The following is a 24,322-nucleotide window of genomic DNA, read 5'->3' on the forward strand; positions in this document are numbered from 1 at the left end:
AAACTTTCCTTCAAGATTCTTGAAAACTTGAGATGCTTTTTGAAGATGATTTGCTATTTCATCATCTAATGAGCAAACATGATTCAACTTCCAAAGTATATAAATTTGTCTACAACATTCAATTTTGTGTTTTGAAGAAAAATCTCAGGTTCATAAACAGGTTGAAACAACAACAGTTTTATCTAAACTTATTGTAAGCCCATTAACCATACAGGATTCATCAAGTTTAAGCATGTCACTGATTGAATGTGTTACCAAGTTACAGTCATCTGCATACAATAAATCTCTTATTACAAATTATGTTCCAGTCAGTGCTATCTCTAGTGTTGAAATCACCAAGCAAAATAATTTTATCAGAATTGGCTATACCATGCAAACACTCTTTTAAAGCTTCACAAAATTCAAGTTTTGTTTCTTCGTTGCAATCTTAAGTCAGTGCATATGTATTTATAATTGTTGAAGAGTGATCAACTTTAATTTCATGCTTAGAGTCATGACTCTCTCATTAACAGCCTTTGGTGAGTCACTCAGCTTTGACACTATCTCATTTTTAATGGCAAATCCTACTTCCATACACTGTTCTGCTTCTTTACCTTTCTAGAATATCGTATAATCTGCACCTTGTTCTGTGACCTGACAATCACCAAATAAGCAGGTCTGTGAGATTGCAGCAATATCTACAGAATATTTTCATTGTTCATTGCATGAATGGCAGTTTTATGTTCAGGACAAGCTTCTGCATTATCAACTAATGTGAACATTCCAACAAGAAATTTTAAGTTCCGTTGGTCAACTAGTGTTACTAATTCTATTGTTTCAGGCACTGTATGGATGTCTGCCAGCCATGCTAAACTGACCAGGTTTTTATGAGGTAAGCAATTTTTTCGTTATATTTCCTAAACCCTCCCAAATACATTGGTGAGCAGTGCTGTCCCACACAAAGGCTGCTCAGATACCTAATGAAGAAACTGAATTCCACCATTACATCAAGTTGATGAGGAAGCAACTTTATACCTACAAAAAGGCCTCCTGTGTGCAGGTTGGTAACTAGATACCACCAACTGTCAGGTCTGTCCCCAATGCCATCTTCCCATTGCTATAGGTCTTGTAAAGCAAAAAGGCAAAAAGACAAAACAAAATTCTAAAAGAACTTAAAAGGACAATAAGACATAGCAATGAAGAAAACTCAGACTGTTAACAGTGATGTTAGAAAGGCTCGTGCAGAATGTAAGTTTTGTGCAACTTGCCCCTGCATTGTAAAAACTCTCTCTAGTAGTGCAAAGTGCTCTAAAGACAAGCCAAAGTTAGATGTTTAGTTCAGAAATTCTTGTAAATATTATATCAGAGTAACCTTGTGGCCTTTCTCAACCAAGGATAGCCTACAAGAGACCAAGGGTTTAAGAATATAAAATATATAAACATATGTATAAAGAATATATATAATACATAAAAATAGAATACAAAAGAATATGAAAGTATTAAAAAAATATAAACAATATACATACACAAAGTTGGATGGCTGTTGACTCTCATGAGTTCCTCTGCCTTTGACAGGTTTTATTTTTCATCCCACAGGGTATCCAACAATTACTGTCCCCACCAAGCAAGCTTGGTTGGGTTGCCAGTTTACTTGCTGATAACTAAACCATGTGACAGGTTATACTGGGTTCCATGTTACAGGAGCACGCAAGAGTGAGTGACCCCTCCACTCACACAGTTACAAACAATTGTTTAATCTGTATTCAGTCTTATCAATCATGCCATATTATGCAATAATATATGCCACTACTGATTATTCTCTAAGCAGGGCTGGTGCTAGGAAGTGCAGGGCCCAATTAGAGAATTGATTGTGGGACCCTCTACTCTACAAAAGCTGAAGCATAATATGCTTTGTGTAGTACACCAGTCTCAGTCAAAAACGTTGAGGGCTTGAGGCTTCACTATTAGCCCCAAAAATTGAAAGCCCATATGAAAGTTTTAATATTTTAATACAAGTCAAGATAATTATTAACATACTGTTTCGGAATAGGTCTTCTAAAAACAGACTTTTCTGGGGTTTTTTATCTGAGAAGTCTTTCAAAATTATTTCAAAGTGAATGGTTTTTGTAATGTCATTTTCTATAGATAGCATTGCCAAATTATTTAGTCTCTCTTGTTAAATTGTTGACCCTAAGTTTTAATCTCTTGTGAAATTGCTGACCCTAAGTTTTAATTTTGAAAAACATTTTTCACCTGATGCAGCTGTTATGGGCATTATTAAGTAAATCCTCAAAACAATAAAAACATCAGGAAATGCTGTGAAACAATTGTTTGCTGCCAGGTATTCAAGCAAAGATTGAGGCTTAATGATATTGAAAGGAAGAACAGTTTTTAGAGCTTCAAGTCCTTCAGTCAACAGATAACCACACACATCTTTAGTTGTTTCAGTAACTACTCTTTCATCAGTGCTGCGTTTTAGTGTGACTTTTGATAAAGTTGTCTCAAAATTTGCAATGTGCTTCCTAATTTCTGCCTTTTGTAAGCTCTGGAACTTATTTAAAAATTCAAATAATCTTATGTGACTTTTAAGCTGTTGAAATCTAGATTCTAATGACTGGATAACTTTGTCAAGCATAAAGTTGAAACACTGAACTTCGTATGTTTCTTTTGGGCCATCTACAGCTTCGTCTTTTGCATCTCTTCCTTCTGCATGGTCATTTTTCTTGAAATGTTCTTACCTCCAGTGGTGATTCAACAGCTTCAGTCAGTTCATATGTGCCTATTAAGACATCATCAAAACTACCCTCTCTATAAATTCTTAACCATGATAAAAGCTTTTCAGATGATTCCATGCCTTCATCAATGTCCTTTGTTTTACCCTGTAGTTCCTTGCTTACAAAGTTAACTTTAAAAAGTACTTCTTGCCAAAATGTAGGAGAAACTAAAAATTTGTAGTCTTTTAGTTGGCTTGCTAAAGATTTTGATTCTGCTTTTACCTTGGGCTCATCAGTTATCTCAGATATTTCCACAAGCATGCTGTATACTTCTCTATCCTGGAAATGGATAGCTTTAACACTATCAATCCAACACTCCCACCTTGTTTCGCTCAAGAGTTTTGCTGATAAACTAGGTACATGTTCCTTAAAAACTGCCCACCTCTTAGTTGATGCTGAGAACAATACATAGATCCTTTGCAAAATTCTAAAGAATGTTATACCATCTGGGAAACACTTGACCACATCTCCGAGTAAAGGGTTACAATTATGACATACACAGGGTACAAACAAATCTCTTAAATTATCCTTCAAAAGTTTTGCTTGTACTTCAGAGATATGACCTTGCATGTCATAATCTTGGCCTTGAATGTCTTTCATGTCTATATCTAATGTCTTCAGTGAATTTAATAATGTTTTGTATAAATCTTCTCCTGTGCTACTTTCAACATTCATAAACTTTATGAAATGTTTATAAACACTTGGAAGAGCCAACTGACCATCAGACACATACCTGACCATTAGAGATATTTGTTCTTGGTGACTCATATCAGGTGTGCAGTCTAAAATTATGATGTAGGATTCAGCTGCTTTTATGCATTTGTAGCCATAATGTTCAGCAGTTCATTCTAAGTGTCTTTTCCTAAATGGTGATTGTGAATTTTGTGGGTTTTGACTTTCACAATTGTTCTTCAAAAACAGGGTCAAACTTTCTCAATAGCTCAACCAGACCTAAGAAGTTTCCATTGTGTAGACTCTCATTACCAACTGTTTCCACAGTCCCTCTAAATGCTAGGTTTCTCCCAGCAAGAAACTGCACTATTGACACTAGCCTTCTGAGAACTTGCTACCAGTGCTTTACATGTTCATTGGCGATTATTTCATGTTCTTTGTCAATGGTCTGTCCATTACAAAGTCTTAGGTGCAATTCCCAGAATCTCCATGCAGCTTTCAAATGGTTCTTAAAACTTTAATGCCAACATAATCTTGTATGTAGCTTAGACCAGTTGTTGAATACATTTGTTGACAATGCACAGGGTGTATTGTTGCTAATAAGTTTACAATAAAAGAAATAAAATCTATTAGCGGACAGAATATATATTCCTAGGTCTTTTGATGCACTCACCATTTGGAAGTTTCCTCTTATAGTAAAATTTTGAAAAACAATCTCTTTTCATTTCACGGAAAGTTGTTCACAGGAATATTAGGAGAACCTTTCATTATTAAATAATCTCTTAAACTTTGTGATTTGCACTTGCTGGGTGCTTCACAATTCCATACATAGTTCATGGAAGGAAAAAGCGAGGACAAGATCTCTCTGAACAAATAACAATGATAATTTATTTTGTCTGAATAAACATCTCATCTCTGGATATCGGTAGCCTGAATGCCTTGGTGTGGAAGCAGCAGAGTTGATAGTTAGACACAGAAATATGAATGCATTTTCACAGACTTGCAACATCGCTCGCCATCAGAAATCCAGCTCCACAGAGCTGGTCTCAGTTGTTTCCTGACTGGTCAACAGCCGGGGCCGTAAAAAGGTGAATGGCGGTCAAACCTAGCTGCTGATGATGATTGCACATGCACATAAGGGGCTTCTGTCAAATCTCCGGAAAGCTCTAATCCTATGCGCATGCGTGGATGAATGTTCCAAAATTGCGTCTAGAACCAGGCATCACTACATGTACATTGAACATCCATTGTGGTATATTAGCTTACTTTCTTTGCTGTCCTCTCAAGTTTTATGCATTCAAGGTTCATGTTTTGCTATCATGCAGCATCACAGTTCCAACACCAGCATCATATAATCTGCCCTTCACTCTTGACCTTTATTGTCAGCAGCAGCAGTAGATCTTGACCTTTATTGTCAGCAGCACCAGTAGATATTTTCAGATCAATCATCTTCCTTGCTAATTAATCTCCTTGGTAACAAAAGTTATTGGTTACATCTAGTGAGCCATCTGGGTGTTTTAAAGAATCTCTTTCTGGTGTACCCTTAGTACATACTGTCACAGTGCATCTGTCATGTATGAAGCTTATTTTCTATGTCAGTCTGTCTGTGATTCTGTTACTCTTTATGTGTTAATAGCTTACTTTATGTACAACATACAGAATTTATATCTTCTCTTTTTCTGTATATCAAGCAAAGCCATTTCCCTGAAGATACCAGGGTCCTGTTTTATTTTCTACTAACTGAAACCTTCATCATTTCTAAGTTTACCTTGAGGCCTCTCAATTCTAGATTTAGTTTCCATAACTGGTATTTCCTCTCTAATTTCACTATAGATTTAGCTATGAAAACTAGATCATCAGCATATAGGAATTCCTCTGGAAAGTCAGTCTTAAATAATGAATAGGAAAGGACTAAAATGTGATGAACTCCTATCATCACACTAAATTTGTCTCTGAAATTTTCAACTCTTACTTTACTTACTACATCTTTGTATGCAGCTTGTACAGCTCTCACAAGCCATTCATCTACACCTAGTTTCCTTAGTGACTGCCAAATTATTGTATGTGGTGTCCCATCAAATACCATCTCCAAGTCAACAAATGCCAAGAACAGTGGCTTATTCTTAACCAAGTATTTCTCCTGTACTTGCCTCACTAGGAAGATTGCATTTTTGGTACCTCTTCCTGGTACAAAACCAAACTGCATCTCATCCACTGTCATGAATCAATTGTACTATAACTCTCTCTATGACCATCATAACCTGTCCCAGTAATCTGACTCCTCTATAATTTCCTCTCTCTAAGGCATTTCCTTTGTAAGAATTTATGATGATACTGCTGTACTGATCACTGGGTATGACACTTTCCTGTTTAGCTTCATTAACTATCCAGGTGGTAATCACATATCCTACCTCATTGGATATTTTGAGATGGACCTGCAGCTTCCCCTCCTTTCAGATCCTTACTACCTTATCTACCATGCTGCTATCAATTTGAATTGCTGGACCCTTTGTAGAATTAGCTTGAGGTAGCCCATCTTTGTCCCATGCATTCTCCATTTCCAGTAGCCTCTCATGATGGCATCTCTGCACCACTTCTTTGCCTTCCATGTTAGTAGCAAGCATCCCTTCATCATTCTAAATACACTAATGATGATGTCCTGTTTTCTCTCACACACTGTCTCTTTAGTCCTAAACATTTCACAGCTCTAGTAACATGTGCAAACCTCTTCCTTTCTGCCTCACCTTTCTCCAAATAGCTAGCTGTCCATCTAGCCATTTAATATATATATACATTCACACATACATGCCCGCATGACTTGCTAAAGTTCCAGTGAGCATGATCAAAGCCATAGCTGACTTGACTTCATCCTGGGCCACCATCTTGAGGTTAGATACTAGGAGTGATTATATAATCATTGATAAAATACAGTATCGCAGAGGTATATTCCAAGGGGACAGCCTCTCTATAATACTGTTTATACTTTCAGTAAACCCCTGTCACTTATGTTGAAATCTGAAAGGTATCACATTGGTTCACACGGAGACAGAAATACCAAAATTATGCACTGCTTCTTTGTGGATAACTTGAAACTGCATACCAGAAGAATGCATGAGATGAAAAGAGCCTTGACGTGGTTACAACATCTCAAAGGCTATAGGGTTGGAGTTTGGTCAGGATAAACGTTTCTATATGATTGTGAAATGAGGGAAAACTGTAAACCAGACTAGAAGTATATCCATCAGTGATTTAACTGCTTCCTCTATATCTGATGAGGAATGTTACAGATGCTTAGGAGTAGATGAAAACATATCTTACAATGGTACCTGTAACAAGACATGTGTCACTAAAGAATATTGCAGCTGATTAAAGAAAATATGGACCTCAGAACTCTCTGCATTCAATAAAACAGTGGCCCACAATACGTTTTCAGTACCAGTACCCATACCGACATTTGAGCTACTTGACTGGACATTTGATGAGATCCAAGCCATTGATGTGAAAACCCAGAAAATACTGACCAACACAAATAATTTTCACATCAACAGTAAGATAGAACACCTCTAAATGAAAACAAGGAGGCAAAGGCTTAACATCAATCCAGACAGCACTTTGAATGTCATATCATCTCTTCAGCAACATCTTTTAACCACCAATTGTCAAAGTGCATTCCTTGCCAATGTTTCCATACACAAGGCAGATAACATCATGAGATTTGGGAAGCAGCTCCTTGAGAAACATTCCCTGTCTGATAACCTTGAATACATGCCCAAAGAAGTTGCATGACTCTACTGCAACACATCATCAGATGAGTGCATATCAGCAGAAGACCATGCATGGATATGTTAGCAGAAAGCTCCAGGGTGACAGCAACACTGATAATCAAAGCAGTCTATAGTAGACCAACAACTGAATTACTCTCACTTTGAAGGGTATGCATTTGCAATCCAGGAACAGAAAATAGAAACAAAATTCTTAACGCACAAAAAGGACAGCGATGCAGGAAAAACATCAAAATGTGATAACCAATGCAGACTTTGAGGAGTTAACATTGAAGATACCCCCACATCATAAGCAGTTGTCCAAGAATGTTTTTGTTATTATCTACCAATGAGACATATTGTTACCAAGATCTACAAGGAGATCTATCAGAAGGATAATCCTGAGGCCAAAGAAATAAGAACCCACAGTATGTTAAAGGCCATAGCTACTCATAATATGAAAGAGTATTGGTAGAATATTCTAATGGAAACCTCAATAAAATGCAGACATAACAAACCAGACAGCAATTTGCAACAGAGAAAAGATACTCTGTACAGTTGTGGAAATCAGCTGCCTTCCAGATGTCAATGTAAAGCTAAAGATCAGCAAAAAGAAAACACCTTGAACTATTGAGAAATTTATGGCTACTCTACCCAGATTACAAGTTCACATTTATATCCATAATTATTGAAGCACTAGAATATGCAACAAACTGCCTAAGTGTTAATCGTGAGAAATTAGGTTTCTCAAAACAAGAAAAGAGAAAGCTAATTAGAAGATTACAGATACAAGACATCCATGGAACTGTCAAAATTTGTAAAACATTCCAAAAATTTAGCATTTAAGTATATATGTGCATATTTAGACATGCAACTATATGCTCAAGAATACATACATGAAACAAAACATATAAATCTAAACTTGCACATATACACGTAAACATGCACAAATACCTTGTTGATGTTTAAAGTTTCAATGAAAGAGCTTTGGGTAACTAAAGACTGGTACACCTTACTGCTTAGAGACAACAATGAAGACCTCAAATCCGACACTATATACTACCAAAAAGGCATCCTTCAGGGTGATAACTTGTCAATACTACTCTTTGTACTCTCACTGAAGCTCCTATCATACCTCATCACAAAACATAGCAGCAATAGGAATGAGTCTAATAACCTCTCTCACCTTTTGTTAATGACCTGAATTTATATAGGCCAAATATTAAACACATCAAAAAGCAACTGGATCTCCATAACCCAATTCTCCATAAAAAATTGGAATAAAATAAGGTGAGTCCAAATATACAATTTTGGTGGTAAAATGTGGCAACTTGTGCCTCATCTAAGACAATAAAACATAAATAACCTAGAAACACAGCCTCTGCTCTCCAGATCTCCACAACCTCTGCTCTACAAACCTCCACAGCCTCTGCTCTACAGATATTTTGGACAGGATGAGAATCTCAGCTATGATGGACCTATAAATAAAGAGGGGACAAGGAATGACTACCTCAAGAGAGTAAAAAAATATGGTCAGCTTACAGCAAGCATATTGCCCACTAAAAATTTACAGTGCCTGTCTTCACACCTACATTTAGCCTTCTGAACTGGTCACTAAAAAAGAACTCAATGAGATAGATATTTGAACTTGTAAGCTGTTCAGTGTTACAGAGAACTTCAACATCAATGGCAATGTAGACAGGCTATACATCACATGCAAGGCTGGCAGCCATGGTCTCAGATCTGTATTAATGTCATATGAAGCACTGAAACAACATTTGCAGCAGAGGAAAAAGATCAGTAACTATCTTACCCAAGTTTGTAACCATGAAATCAACAACATAATTAATTAGGATAGCTAATGAACTTGAGAAGAGGCATTGGTAAATTCTATTATCAAAAGAGCAAAATAAAATGGACCAGTTTACAGAAAAGATAGTACATGGGTACTTGGCACAAAAAACACAAACCATAGAAGGAAGTGATCATGTCAAAAGCTTGGCATGGAGTGCTGAGAGGTTTATAGCATCCCAGTTTGAAGGTTAATCCTGTGCAATTCAAGAACAAGAAACCTCCACAAACTACTACATGATAAAAGACAGAAAACATTGAAAACAAACAAATGACTATGCAAAGCTAAGACTGAAGATGTCAACCACATAATTGCTAACTTCCAGATATTGTCTTCCCATGAAGCATGATGCAGTGGCCAGAACAAACTGGAACGAGAAAACAAAAAAGAAAACATCAACAGACAAAGTTGATCAAATTGAAACTGATGAGTCAAAAAAATATTAATGGAACTTAAAAATTAAAACAGCCACCAAGTTAAAACACAACCAGCCAGATATTGTTGTGTGGAAGCACAAGGAAAAGATATGGTCTATTGTGGAAATCTGCTGCCCTCTGGACACCTATGTAGTAAGAAAAATATAAGAGAAAGAGGACATCTATGGACCATTGATTAGGAGTTTACAAATCCAATATCTAAAATACACTTTCAGTTTCATACCTATTATCATTGGAGAAACAGGATATGTACCAACCCATCTGGAACAAAGTATGGTTGAACTAGGATTCTTAGGGAGAGAACACCACTTCTTAATTCTATACTACAAATGATCATGATATCTGGGGCTATAAAAATTTGGAAGCTCTTCTTAATATTTAAAGGATAATGAGCAAAACAAGATACTTTCCTTCACAACTTTGCTACCTAATAGGTGGTGAGTCAAAATTAACTCTAAATTAAAAAGAAAAAGAGAACTTCACACATATATAGAGAACTGACTTCTTTCAGTTTCCAGCTGCCAAATAGACTCACAAGGTTCTTGGTTGGCCTGGGGCTATAGTAAAAGACACTTGCCCAGGTGTCATGCAGTGGAGCTGAACCTGAAACTATGTTGTTGGCAAACAACTGCTTAGCCACATATGTATGCCATGTCAGCACACACACATACACATATATTTATATATCATTGAGAAGTATATTATTATATGGCATACAACTGGTCAGGATGTTACTGTTGGTTTTGCACCAACTATTGCTTTTGGCAATATTGATGACTCTTCAGACATGGTAGCCTCAGACATGGTGTTTTCTGCTCCCAGGGGGCCCGTTACTCATTATGTGAAAAATTTTAAGAGTCTAAAACCACCCCTGGAACATAAGTAATGTATGTTCCCAGTTTGGAGGAAATCAGTTGAAAAATACGGCCGTTATAATCATTTACACACACAAAAAAAATACCAGGATTTATATTATAGATAAGTATATCATATACACACACACACAAATACATATGTATGTACATACATATATACATATGTATATCCATTAGGTGGCTGATAATAGGATGCACATGTTGATGTGCATGTATATTTGTGCATGTGTTGTTGACTGTGAATCTTTTGTATCTTGTGTTCTCATTGTCCTTCATTGAGATTCTGGTTCCAGCAAAGGTTAAGCATGTTTAGGAAATTCATGGTTTATGCACATTCTATTGCATATATATATATATATATATATATATATATATATATATATATATATATATATATATATATATATATAGATAGATAGATAGATAGATATAATATTATATTGTTATTCTAGGGGATTGTCATTTTTGTCAATTAAACACATGCACTATTTATTTGATTACTTTAGTTTTTATTTGTATTATTTTTAGTTTATGCCTTTCAAAGTCCTTTTGTCACATTCTGTGACCTCTTCAATGACTCCCTGTCCTATGTGTCACCATTGTGATATGTCCAAGTTTATATGTTACAGTTTAGAGAGCTATCAATACAAGAGTAACAATAATCACTATTGATGGTCAGCATTATTTTCTATTGGTAACCTATCTGGTACTGGTCTTCAGGGGATTAATCAGCAATAATACTGTTGCTTGATGCCAGTGTCACTATTATTGACACATTTAAAGTGATAACATGATTTTTCAAGTAAATACAAAAGGCTATGTCAGAAACATATTGATATAAAATGGTGGGTTGGTGTAGGACTGATGAAATCTAATTTGAACAAAATTTTTCGTTACAGAAAAAATTCTAAGGGACGTCTACACAACAGAGTGAAAAATGGGGTTTATTTCAGATTTCTCTTGTCAGGAAGGAACTGCAGAATGCAATACTCTAGCAATGCCATGGCTGTAGTGGCTAAAACAAACTAAAGAGCTCAGTAGCAAATTGACAGAGTCATTAGTGTTTGACAGAATATGTTTTGACTCTGCACTCTTGAGTTCAACTTGGTATTTTGCTCTTTCAAAATCAATAAAAAGTACCAGTCCAAGATGGTGGATTGGTAGAACTGTAAGAACATTGAACTGGATGCCTTGCAGTATTTGTTTTGGTTCTTCATGTTCTGAACTCAAATGTAACCATAGCTTGCTTAGGTGAAAGACTTAACCCATCACTTGGTTTAACACCACCACCTGGCATTTTGAGTACCTTTAGGTTTCTGGTTTGACAATAACTTCCACCCCACCTCTCACCAGACTTGGCAACCTTATAACAGGTCACAACACTGCCTTCCCTCCTGACTAAAAGATAAAAGAAAAAAACTAACCTTTTGCTAGTGTTTTTGGGAAGAGTAGGTAAGAAGATCAATACCTTATCGCTAAATAGTACCTAAGTACAGGAAACAATTCAGAAGTCTCTACATTGTCGATAAACCAGCAAAAAATAGCAACCAAATCTCCCCATCATCTTAAACAAGAGAGGGACATATTAGATAATGTAGTTCTAGACTCTCAAAAAAAAAAAAAAAAGAGGATGGTCTTTTTTTTGGAGAGTCTAGGACTACAAATGCTTTGAAGATGTTTACTTAATCAGTTAATCTTTGATGAAACAGCAACATATTTATAATAAGACAGACTGAGCCAAATGAATGTTTAGCAAGTGACACAGTAGTGTTTGTGATGGAATATGCACTGTTTATACTTGCCTTGTAGGACAACGAAAAATCTCTTATTTGTGGCTCTCTAACATTCCCAACTGTACCACAAGGCCATAATTTTTATAAAGATGAAGAATAACACTCAATAGTTGACACACCTTCTTCAGTGGCATGAGCAACATCAAGTCAAACTGGCTTCAATAAAAATTGAAACTTTTTGGATTCAGCTCACTAAAAGCTTATTCTTTGCCCTAACACATTTTTCACAAATGTTGATAGTATTACTGAGCAGAGTACAATATATAATTTACATGTCTCTTTCAACAAACTTTCTACTGCTGTTTTATATCATCAATCTTGAGATACCATATTCCAAATAACAGTAAAATGATCCCAGCAAGAAATATCAGTTTAATGCTTCATTTAATTGGCTGCTTGCGAGCAAATAGGCCTGCTTAATGGCTGGGTATATGATTTGGTCCAGTAGCTTAGCAACTCTGCCAGTGCATATTTCATGTTTTCTTAAACTTCTAAAACCAACCATGCTCTATTTATACTGACAACAATGCTGTCACAAACTTCCTCAACTATCTTAACATCTAAAAGCAGATTAAAAAAAATTATAAAAATAGCCTGGTCACCAAGAGAAAATACTTTTGCTCTGAATTATTCATTCTACTCTGTTATTTATTGCTTAGGCAGTTTGTATGCTTGGTACAGTTTTGGCATGGAGATTTACTTTTACATGGAGGACAACAACTGTAGTAAAATTCACTACTACCACTAATGTTAAATCAACAATAAATACAGTAACAACCTTCATTGTCTCTCAAACTACAGTAATGAGAGTAACTACCAATTTCATGACTACCTCAACAATGATAAGTGGCTGCAATAGTTACTAATAACAACAACTACATCAATAAAGTAGCAGTACAAGTGTAGGTGTATCTAAAACACAAGTACACCAGAATTAAACAACATGCCAATTGCCTACTTTAGACGAGTAATTAAACATGATAAACTGCTACCTTTAGAGAAATTGACCAATTTATTAGTGAGATACAAACTATCTTTATCAAATAATTTCACTTACTGGTGTAAACATGAATGAATTAATTTATCTTGTTTCAGTTTATTTAGGTAAGGTTCACTGAATACACCACAGTTGAGAGATTATGTTTTGACTATTTCTTTTGTTGAGACTCAATTAAATACTTTAAGAATTAAAAGTAGTTGATATAGGGTTCATTCATTTTCTCTTAGTTCTGTGCATCCCTATAAGCTTTACTTAGTTGTAGAGCAACTACTACACTTTGCTACCAAAAAATAACATTTGTAAGCTTCTATTCTCACAATTAATGAATTATTTGTCTGAGTTCCTAAGGCAGTTTAAAAATTCTTCAATAATATTGTTCTAGTAACTTCTCTTTTTACTGGTTTCAGTCACTAAAACAGCAGCTATGCGTCTTATCACATTAATATCTTCGTGTCAAAGGTACCAAAATAAATTTGGATAACATAGGGAGGTTTGCAACATGACTAATAGCTAGTTCACAACATCATACACAGGCTTTGTATTCTGGAGATAACAAAGGAACAGACATTGTTTTCAATGTGCCTGCAATATCCAATAACACTTCTCTATATAATTTTGTGGTGCTGATGGCAAGTTTCAAGATAATGTGTCATTCGATGCTTGTTCAGTTCGTGTGGTACCTACTTGTCCAGTTTCTTTACCTTGCCGATTTGTTTCAGATGGTCCAATACAGCTGGAATCGAAACATCAAATCTTGCTGCTTATGGGGTCAACAAGTTCATATCCAAACAGCTGCAACTCTCATGAATATCATAGATATAAAATAAGTTCAAGAATTCATTGTTAAAAAATTTTCATATTTACCCTAACTCTTAATTCTTCTTTATGGCTTTTTTACTGTTCAATTTTGTTTGTCTTGTGTTTTATTCAGTGTACTATGCTTGCACTTTTGGTTATCATTCCTTACTATTTGTGGCTTGCTATCCCCTCTTTTACCTTTTTCCGATGAGTTGTAGTGCACCTGAACATGGTATACAATAAGCTCATTGCTATTATTTTTATATATTCTCATTTGGTTTTTTATGCATAGGTCTGCAATGCAGCATACTGTTATGAATCTGAACAATGAGATTTACTCTTCTCACCTAAGTTACCTAATCTCTTCCTGGTGTTCATCTGTAGTTTTTAATGGCATAAAATGGATGAGTAATAAATCATATTCTGGATAAGATGCTGGCCTGTTGCAGATAGCTTTTACCATGTAAAGAACTGAAACCAACAATGCAAGCCAATAATATACGTGTTAGTTCCAGTGCTTACCACTTGCATAATAATAAATTATACAATTGGCAGTAGTGTTTTTTTAAGTTAGGTGGACTTGGCCAGTCATGAAACTGCATATGCTTTGCAGGTTGTCTAGATCACTAGGTCCTTTCCATTTCTTTTATATAAATTCTCTCCATCATTCTAAGATTTGAACTCATGTTTGTCTATAGCAGGGGCCCACAGTAATTTTTCAGGAGCTATGAAAAAATTGTGTTTCAGACCAGTAGTTTCCAATGTGGACCTCCTGTCCTCTAACTTTTCAATGGTACACGCTCACACTTAGAAACTTGTTTAAAAAATGCCCTGAAAAATGTTGCTAGAAACCCTGTCTTTACTAATTTATTTACTACCTTACTTTTCAAAACAAGAACAAAGAAAAAATAATTTAAAAAACCCAAAACAGTCATCAATGAAGCTGGTCATAAAATTCCCAAGAGAATTCCCTAGAAAGGTGAAAGAAATGATACTGAGCAAAAACATCAACAACAATGCTGAGAAAAGCACTATTTTAGTAAGTTGACAAGGGAAACAAAGCCCCCTACTGTTGCAGATATATCCATAAAATGTGATTTCAGATTTTGATGCAGAGCATCTTAATTCTCATCAGTGCCTCTTATTGCGCCATGGGTTAAGCTCAACTCGTCTCATCAACTTATGAGAAAACTATGGAAAACGTGCTGATTTCAAAAACAGTAGAAGTGTAAACTATAAATAATGTCACCATACCCCCAAATAGTACCTCAAGTGAAGTCCAATACCAAGACGGGTCACAGGTAGTTTAGTAGACATATATGAATGCTTATATATGTGTGCGTGTGTATGTATATATATATCTATATATATAAAAATGAGAATGTGTGTCTGTCTGTCTGTCTGTTTGTCTGAATCCCTAAAACTTGAGAACTACACAACCAATTTCATTCAAATTTTATACATGCCTTACTTAGGGTTCCAGTTGTGTTTTAGTCAAAAAAAATTTTTAACTTCTTGCAGAGTTCGAGCACACGGCAACATAATATCTCTTCCACTATTTAAGTATTACGTGTCAAAAGTGAAACAAAAACACTCATGTCAATTACTTTCACTTTAAAAATGAAACTATTCCACTAACTGAAACAATTACATTTCGATACTGTAATGACAGATACTTTCACAGAGAGAGAAAGAGAGAGACAGAAAGAGAGAGAGAGAGAGATGTATATGTATACATATACATGTATATGTACACCATTTCGATACTGTAATGACAGATACTTTCAGAGAGAAAGAGAGAAAGAGAGAGAGAGAGAGAGAGAGAGAGAAAGAGAGATGTATATGTACACGTATATGTATATATATATATATATATATATATATATATATATGTATATATATATATATATATAGATCTATATGCATACATGTATATGTATACATATGTGTAGATGTATATATATATATATATATATAGATGTACATGTAATATGTACACATATATACATATATACATGCATACAGATATCTATGCATATATACACCCATCACACACATACACATGCACACAAACACACACATTAGTCATTTGTTTTCTTATCCAAAACTACGTTAAAAGTACTGAATGGATCTTTATGAAATTTGGAAATTATATTCTTTGCATAACGGCCATAACTCCCATGAAAATTCATATATTTTTGATGTTGATGAAATTTTAACCCGAACATAACAGATGAGCATTATTTGTAATTCAACGGTACAACAGTGTAAGACTACCCTTTCAGATATACTTACTTTGTGATTTCTGCAATGTGGTGCATAAATTGTCAAGTAAATGAGACGCATCTTTGCCTCCACTGATTCACTTGCAAAGTGTTGAGTAAAATTATTTTGTTGCAGACCTCCGGCCATTTTGTTCTGTTGTTAATTCTGTAGATGACCTCAAACACAAAGTCTTTCCCAACTTTAAACAAAACTACCAAAATCACAATTGGCTATGTGAAAGAGCAATATTAGCTCCAAAAAACGTAGCTGCTACAAAAATTAATCAACACCTGATGCATTCTCTTCCCGGCAATCTTCAAACTTACAAGTCTGTTGATACAGTTCCAGATACAAATTAAGTGGTGAACTATCCTCCTGAATTTCTCAATTCGTTGGAGCCTCCAGGACTACCTCCCCACATATTATCACTTAAAGTTGGAACGCCTGTTATGCTGCTCCGCAATCTGGAACCACCAAGACTTTGCAATGGAACACGACTCGTGATAAAGAAAATGATGTCACACGTTATCGAGGCTACCATTCTTTCTGGATGTGCAAAAGGGGATGACGTCTTTATTCCAAGAATTCCTCTTACTCCATCAGGAGCAGACATTCCTTTTACATTCAGAAGACTACAATTCCCCCTTCGTGTGACTTTTGCCATGTCCATAAACAGATCTCAGGGTCACACACTGTCTGTAGTTGGTCTTCTCTTGGAAGAGCCCTGCTTCTCACATGGACAACTGTATGTTGGCTGCTCAAGAGTGGGCAGCAAAAAAAACCTATTTGTATATGCTCCACAAGGGAAAACAAGGAACATTGTTTACAACGAGGTGTTATAATCACAACAGCAAGAAAGTATGTACATGATCACCTTCTTTTACAAAACTTCATTGACTTTCATATATTTATATTGATATACATATATATACGTGTGTTTGGGTGCGTGTGTGTATATACATCTCTATATATAAAGATGATGCGTAGTCTAGACAGCGTTTTTAGATTTCATTATTCTCTTTAACCCGGGCAACGCCGGGTATTTCTGCTAGTATATATATATATATATATATATATATATATATATATATATATCTGTTTTTCTATGGAATAATATCTATAGTGAGAATTTACAGAAAGCCAAAAGATGAAGACGAGTGTGTAAACAACAAACATGTATTAGTTTAATGCTTGGGAAGTGAGAAAGTCTTTTACATTTCGAGCCTACGCTCTTCAACAGAAAAGAAGACAGAAATAAACAGGGAGAGAAAATAGAAAAGGGTTTAGTGGCTAGCAATCTATCATGGCGAATGCTGCACAGAGGGGTCACACACGAGAGCTAGGAAGAAGGGGAAATAATAAAGTAGTGGTGATCTCAAAACAAAGGTGCGCATGCTTGTGTATGTGAGAGCATGTATGTGCGTGTGGAAGGGGGCTGGTGATATTGACATGTGTGTGTGTGTGTGCATGTTTAGGTGTGTGTGTGTGCATGTTTAGGTGTGTGGATGATTGTGTAGGTGCTGGGAAGTGGTCAGTGCTAGTGTGTGCACTGGTGTGGGTGTTGGGAAGTGGTCAGTGCTAGTGTGTGCAGGGTGGTGTGATGTGGTGTGGTATGGTGATGTGGTGTGGTGGTGTCTGGTGTGGTGGTGTTGGGGTGTGGGGGAGGCGAGAGTGGGTGAAGCAAGGGTTGGGTCTAAGGGATGGGGTGGGATGGGATGAATAGGGATGGTGGGGTTGGAATGTGTAGTGGTGGGGTAACGAGGGAGGGGGTGACAATGAAAGGAGAGAGTGGAAGGGAGAAGGTGGGTAGAAGTGAAAAGAGGGAGTAGGTGCCAGAGTATGAGAGGAGAAGTGGGTGTGAGTGGAAGAGAGGAGAGGAGGAGGATTAGATGAAGAGGGGAGGACAGTTGAGCCCATGTGGCACAAAGGAGCGAAGACAGAAGATTAATCTCTGTTCACGGCAAAGATAGGAGTCCGGATGGCCCCTGTGCAAGGGCAATCTGAACACAGAGAGATGTTGTAAAGAGTGACCCGTAGAGTGGAAATGGCGTGAGACCAGGGTGTTGTTACCGAGTCTGATGTCTCGTAGGTGTTCCACGAACTAGTCAGCCAAGTGGTGTCCTGTTTGACCAATGTATAGAGAAGGACAGAGAGAGCAGGAGATGCAGTAGATGACGTTGCTAGAAGTGCAGGTGAAGGAGTCAGTGATATGACAGGGTCAATAATGAGTGCCTGTGAGGAGGGTGGTGTTGGAGAGGTAAGGGCAAGTGCAGCAGCATGGGTGGGAGCAGAAGAATGAACCGGGTTGGGAGGTTAGTTTAGGAAAGAAGCTGTGGTCCAAGAGGTCTCATAAGTTGTGGGCTCATTTGAAGGAAGGGGGTTGGTTAGAGAAGATGTGCGAAGTGGAGGGGTCAGACTAGAGTCGCTGGAGGGCTCAGAGAATGGTGCATTGGAGAGGTAGGGTGGTAGGCGAGGGGAAACGGGAGACGGTGGGGTGGGTGTGGGGGAAGAGAGCAGATGCACGGTTCATGTAACGTTCTCTGGCAAGGGCGGTATGGATAGTGGTGAAGGAATATCCACGTAGAATGAAATGGCGAGCCATGAGCTGAGACTGAGTCTCAAAGTCATGGTTGTCACTGCAGAGCCTGTGTAGATGGAGGAATAGGGAATAGGGATGGAGAGCTTGGTGTGTTTAGGGTGGGAGGAGAAGTTGAGGTATGAGTGTGAGTCTGTGTGTTTGTAGTGGATGGAGGTGGAGAGAGTAGAGTGTGACCGAAATGTTGAGAAAGGGGACTGAGGTGTTGGAAATAGCGCAGGAGAAGTGGAGGGCAGGATGGAAAGATTTGACAAAAGAGAGGAAGGAGTCTAGATGTTCGTGGGAGAGTGAGGTCGCACTGATACAGTCATCAATATAACGACCATATAGTTCAGGAGTGGGACCAGTGAAACTTGAGAATATCTGGGCCTCAACATAGCCAATGAACAGGTTCGCATAGTTGGGGCCCATTCTCATTCCCATGGCCACTCCTGAGAACTGCTGGTAAAAATCAACCGCAAACGAGAAGCAGTTAAGTGAGAGGACAAGTTTGGCCAGACAAAGGAGTGTGGATGTGTCAGGTTGGGGGTTGGGTCAAAAGTCTAGGAAATGTTGGAGTGCACGCAGTCCCTCATGGTGAGGGATCACGTGTATAGACTCTTGATGTCAAGCGTGAAGAGAAGTTTAGAGGGTCCAGGAGGGAAGGAGAAATAGTTGAACAAACGAAGAGCATCATTGGTGTCATGGATGTGAAAGGGGAGGGGACAAGGACATGGTCAAGATATCTGGATATGAGTTCAGTGAAGCAGTTGCAGGCGGAGATGATGGGGCAGCCAGGGTTGATTTTGGGGAGGAAGTAAATTTTGGGAGTGCGAGAGGTGTGGACAATGAGGTTAGAGGCATGGGGGAGATGGGAGGAGGAGGAGATGAGGTCACGGATAGTGGAGGATACAGTCTGTTGGTAGCTGGGTGTGGGGTTGGAAGGCAGAGGGCAGTAGAAGGAGGTGTCTTGAGGTTGGCGGAGAGCTTCTGCCTTTTAGAGGTCCGTGTGCCACACCACCACGGCGCACAAAGCTGTGGATATCGGTATGAGTCTAAAATTCGTTGCTGGATGGAGTGAGGGGGATGAAGCACACACCCCCTACTGAGGAGAGAGTGCTCCGCCTCACAAAGGGGAAGATCTGGAGGAATGGTAACAACAGACTGAAGTGGAGAAGGGGTGGATGGGACAGAAGGCTGGGAGGGAGGGAGGAGATGAGGGGTATATGGGTGGGGTTTGGGAGGGACGGGGATTTGGTGAGGGGAGCGTATCAGTGTGGGAGAGAGGTAGGGAGGAGTTGGGGTAGTGGAGTTTACGTTGTTTGGTGTGAGAGAAAAATTGATGAAAGAGACCTGTTGAGGCAAGTGAAATTGAAATCGAGTTAAATTGGACACTAAACATCCACTTGCGAAGACCTGTTGAGGCAAGTGAAATCGAAATCGAGTTAAATTTGATGACTGGCACCCATGCCAACATCGTCTCCCTCATTGGACACGAAACTCAGCTTGCGAAGACTTATTGGGGCAAGCGAAAGCGAAATTGAGATGGCATCTGTGCCCAGCGACGCCTTTCTGGCACTTGTGCCCGTGGCATGTGTAAGGACTTTCAAGCGAGATCGTTGCCAGTGCCCCTGGACTGGCTCTTGTGCGGGTGGCACATAAAATACACGATTTTGAGCATGGCCATTGCCAGTACCACCTGACTGGCCTTCGTGCCGGTGGCATGTAAAAGCACCCACTACACTCTCTGAGTGGTTGGCATTAGGAAGGGCATTCAGCTGTAGAAACTCTGCCAAATCAGATTGGAGCCTGGTGTAGCCATCTGGTTTCACCAGTCCTCATTCAAATCGTCCAACCCATGCTAGCATGGAAAGCGGACGTTAAATGACGACGATGATGATGATGATGTATGGACTGCATGTATTTCAAAATGTGGAATACTATAACATGGAAAATAATGAAGGAACAGACTTTTAGTAATGGCTACTGATTTGAAGGATAATTTGAGACATTTAAAATCATGGAATAAAATATTTTTTTTTAAAAAAAGGCTTCCTCCATTGTTTTGAAATCTGGGATAGAAAATGATTTGCATAAATTTTACAGAAACAGAGTAATTCTGACATATGAGACAGCCAGCTATTCTAAAAGTCTGTATTATATTTCTCATTTCTGGCTAACGGCCATCCTGCTTAACAAATCGTTGCTGCTAATTGTGATATATTTTACTTATCAGATATATTTGATAAAATTAATTTGTTTAATAAACAACTTCAGGAAGATAACCCTGATCTCACATCCTCCAAAGGAGCTATTACTGCTTTTCTAGGGAAAGTAAAGCTCTAGAAAAGGAATATTGTACATCATGTATTATTATAATTTTCTAATTTGGAATCTGCACAATGATGATCTTGTATTGCATACTAAACATTTGAAAAACTTGCATGATGATAGGCAAGCTTGGTTTAGCAACTGACTGGAGTTGGGTGACATTTCCTTTTGAAGTTAATGAGTTTATGTAGATATCTATTTGCAGGGGAAGCTCATTGAATTGCAGAGTAGTGAAATATTTTGGGCAAGATTTTAAGGATGGAAAACATAATGTATGGGAAAGTAATGACACTGTTATAAAGTATTCAATACTCTAGGAGAAAGCACAGTAGCACATTTCCGCTTTTTCCTTCATCTTACCTTATTGAACTTGGTCTCAAAAGCTCGTAATCAATTTGGCAGTGTAGAAAGGGGTGATTTTTGATTATCATTGGAATCAATTATTGCAAAACTAGCAAAGTAGTATCAACTGCAAGGCTCACATTAAATAAAGTAGTACTAAAGTACTATTAGGTTGTTTGGAAAATAATGGCTGATTTTAAAAATAAGCCTATATATTTGAAAAACTGAACTTATACAAAGGTTTATTTATTCAAGATATGACCCCTGAACAGCTATGCATTTCTCCCATTTATGTCTCTTTGATAAAAACCCAAAGGTTTTGAAATCAAAAAAATCCTTGAATTCAGTTTCGACTTTGGTTTTGGTTTTTGCCTTAAAAAAGTGTCCAGGTGCTTGAAAAAGTGGTAAAGTCTCATATCCCAAGTCTGTGAACTTTTGCAGTGTCATCCTGGAAACATATGGTTGAGTGTCGTCGTGGAGCAGAATTGGACCACGTTGATTAACAAGCGCAGGTCTCATTTTGCTCAAGTGAACATGCATTTCTTCTAGTTGCTTACAGTAAACTTCTGATGTAATGCTCTGGTTAGGTTCCAGAAAGCTGTATTGTTTTCAAATGCTGATCATCAAGGGTGGATGGACGCCCTCTACCTTCTTGATCTTCAAGGCTCTCATCCTCACTACAGAATCTCTCAAACCACTGTTTTACTGTTGGATCACTAGTGGACCTGTCACACAACTCACTGCTTTGTTGATATTGGTGGCTGTTTGGGAAGTATTATGTTGAAGCTTGAATTCATGCAAAAGAATTAAATGCATTTTTCCCTTTTTTTTAATGTTTGAAATTAAAGATTTATATGCTTCAAAATTATATTATGAAAGAAATCAATCAAAAAATATTAAAGAGTGCACATCTTTAACCCTTTCGTTACTAACCCAGCTGTAGCCGGCCGAAAAAGTTTTTGGTTCATAAGACCAACCCGGCCGAGAGTACCCATTGTTATTTAAATGAATATTTGAACCCAAATCTCATTAGTACATTCGTTAAAACATGTGATTTCACTTTGCAAACAGTTGAGTTATTGTATCCAACATTGTTTGGCGTGATATTTGAACTCAGTGAATTTTGGAAGATTTTTTTCCACATTTTTTGCAGCGTTAATTTTTTTCAACTTTGAAGATGGAGAGAAGTTTCATGCTATCAAGCAGTGATTCCGAATTTAAAGGTTTTTTCAACAGAAGATATGGAGATATTGAAGAAAAGAATGAATGAGCTACAAAAGCACGTGGTGAACGATAATGAATCGGATATTTCTGTATCCGAAACTGAAAGCAGTGACGGAATGGTGAAAGCGAGGATGATTTTACACCAGAATGGAGTAATGATTTAAAAAATATTTTTATTAAAAATTTTTTCTGAGGAGACAGGGTCTACCCATAGTCTTTCTCAGGAAGCGAAACCTTTAGACTTCTTTTTCTTATTTTTTCCAACATGCTTGTTTGAAATGATTACTGCGGAAACAAACCGTTACGCAGACTGTAAACAAGCTGGAAAAAAACGATAGCTTGTGGTTTCCTGCAACCGTAGATGAAATACGGGCATTTTTTGCCATAAATATTATTATGGGTATTAGACAGTTACCCAGAATAACAAATTACTGGAGCAATCAGGAACCTTTTGGCGATGAATATGTTTCCAGTATTATGATGCGAGTACGATTTGTGAAGCTGAACCAATATTTACATGTGAGAGACACTAGCAGTACCCTAGTACGTGGAGAACTTTGAGACAAAAATTATGCAATAGAATTGATTAAGAACCCTTTCTTCAATTATGTTCCAAATATCACAATTATATGTTGATAAATAAAAAAGTTACAGGTGTTTAATGAGACTAGTCTAAATTCATGATTATTTTAGAATTTCATTGAAACTCATGAGGGGTGTATTTTGGTCAGAAATATAGTAACGAAAGGGTTAAACATGTAAAATTTCATCTAAAACACTACAAAATTAACATCTAAAATTGAGTTTGAGAAAATATTTTTGGAAAATTGGATAGTATTTTCCGAACGTAATATCTTCCTTTAATAAAGGTGTCCTTGTATATTTATGACTCATTTTACTAATGAATATTTATTTTCCATAGAATTTAGTTAGTTGTTAAAGTTTATGTGCAATAAATTGGTTATACATCTACAATATACAAAATATTTTAACAATTTTTATACAAGTCCTAATAATATTTAATTTTAAAAATACAAAAGGATTTTTTAAACATTGAACAGCTATGGGGGTCTACTAGAGTAAAATAGAAATCAAAGGGGTCCTTAGGTAAAAATGATTGAGAAGTTTTCAACAGCTACAACCCTATATTTTACAGCTTTCAACTCTATATTTTACCCATCACATATCATCCAAGTACATTATATGTCCTTACCAGTGCAGTCATCTTTGCACACAAGAACCCAATTGATTTCAAATTTTGATAACCAATTGATTTCAAATTTTGTATGAGAAATTTTATTTGATCTCTCAAGTGTATAGCATTTTGATCATACTCACTTTGTTCCTTTCTAGTCACTGCAAGCCTTGTATTTACTGCTCACATTTCACTCCCATGTAACAATATACTTGTGACATAATTAACAACAACAGTAGCAGGTGATATTTTCTAATGAGCCCACTAGCTATCTGTAACATCAGTTACTGAATAGACCGAGATTCTATATATTATTGACAGGGGAATCAGTTGTTGTGTCTTGCAGAATATCTCCTATTGAGAAGTTCAAGAAATGACGAAATTACATGATCTGGCAGTTCTGGTGGTTGCAGCAGACTGTTATTGCCCATCAGCAATATAAGCACAAG

The 24,322-nt window shown here is 37.1% G+C and overlaps 1 long non-coding RNA gene across 1 annotated transcript; it reads left to right on the top strand.

Annotated features, from left to right (window-relative positions):
• The first annotated feature begins 423 nt into the window (after positions 1 to 423).
• LOC128248713 (uncharacterized) lies at positions 424 to 22,686 on the top strand. Its single transcript, XR_008264881.2, has 3 exons — positions 424 to 518; positions 821 to 871; positions 22,608 to 22,686. It is a non-coding gene; the product is annotated as an uncharacterized LOC128248713 (long non-coding RNA).
• The last annotated feature ends 1,636 nt before the right edge of the window (positions 22,687 to 24,322 follow it).

The sequence above is a fragment of the Octopus bimaculoides genome, chromosome 9 (genome assembly GCF_046866305.1).
Source record: "Octopus bimaculoides isolate indiv1 chromosome 9, ASM4686630v1, whole genome shotgun sequence".
Lineage (NCBI taxonomy): Eukaryota > Metazoa > Mollusca > Cephalopoda > Octopoda > Octopodidae > Octopus > Octopus bimaculoides.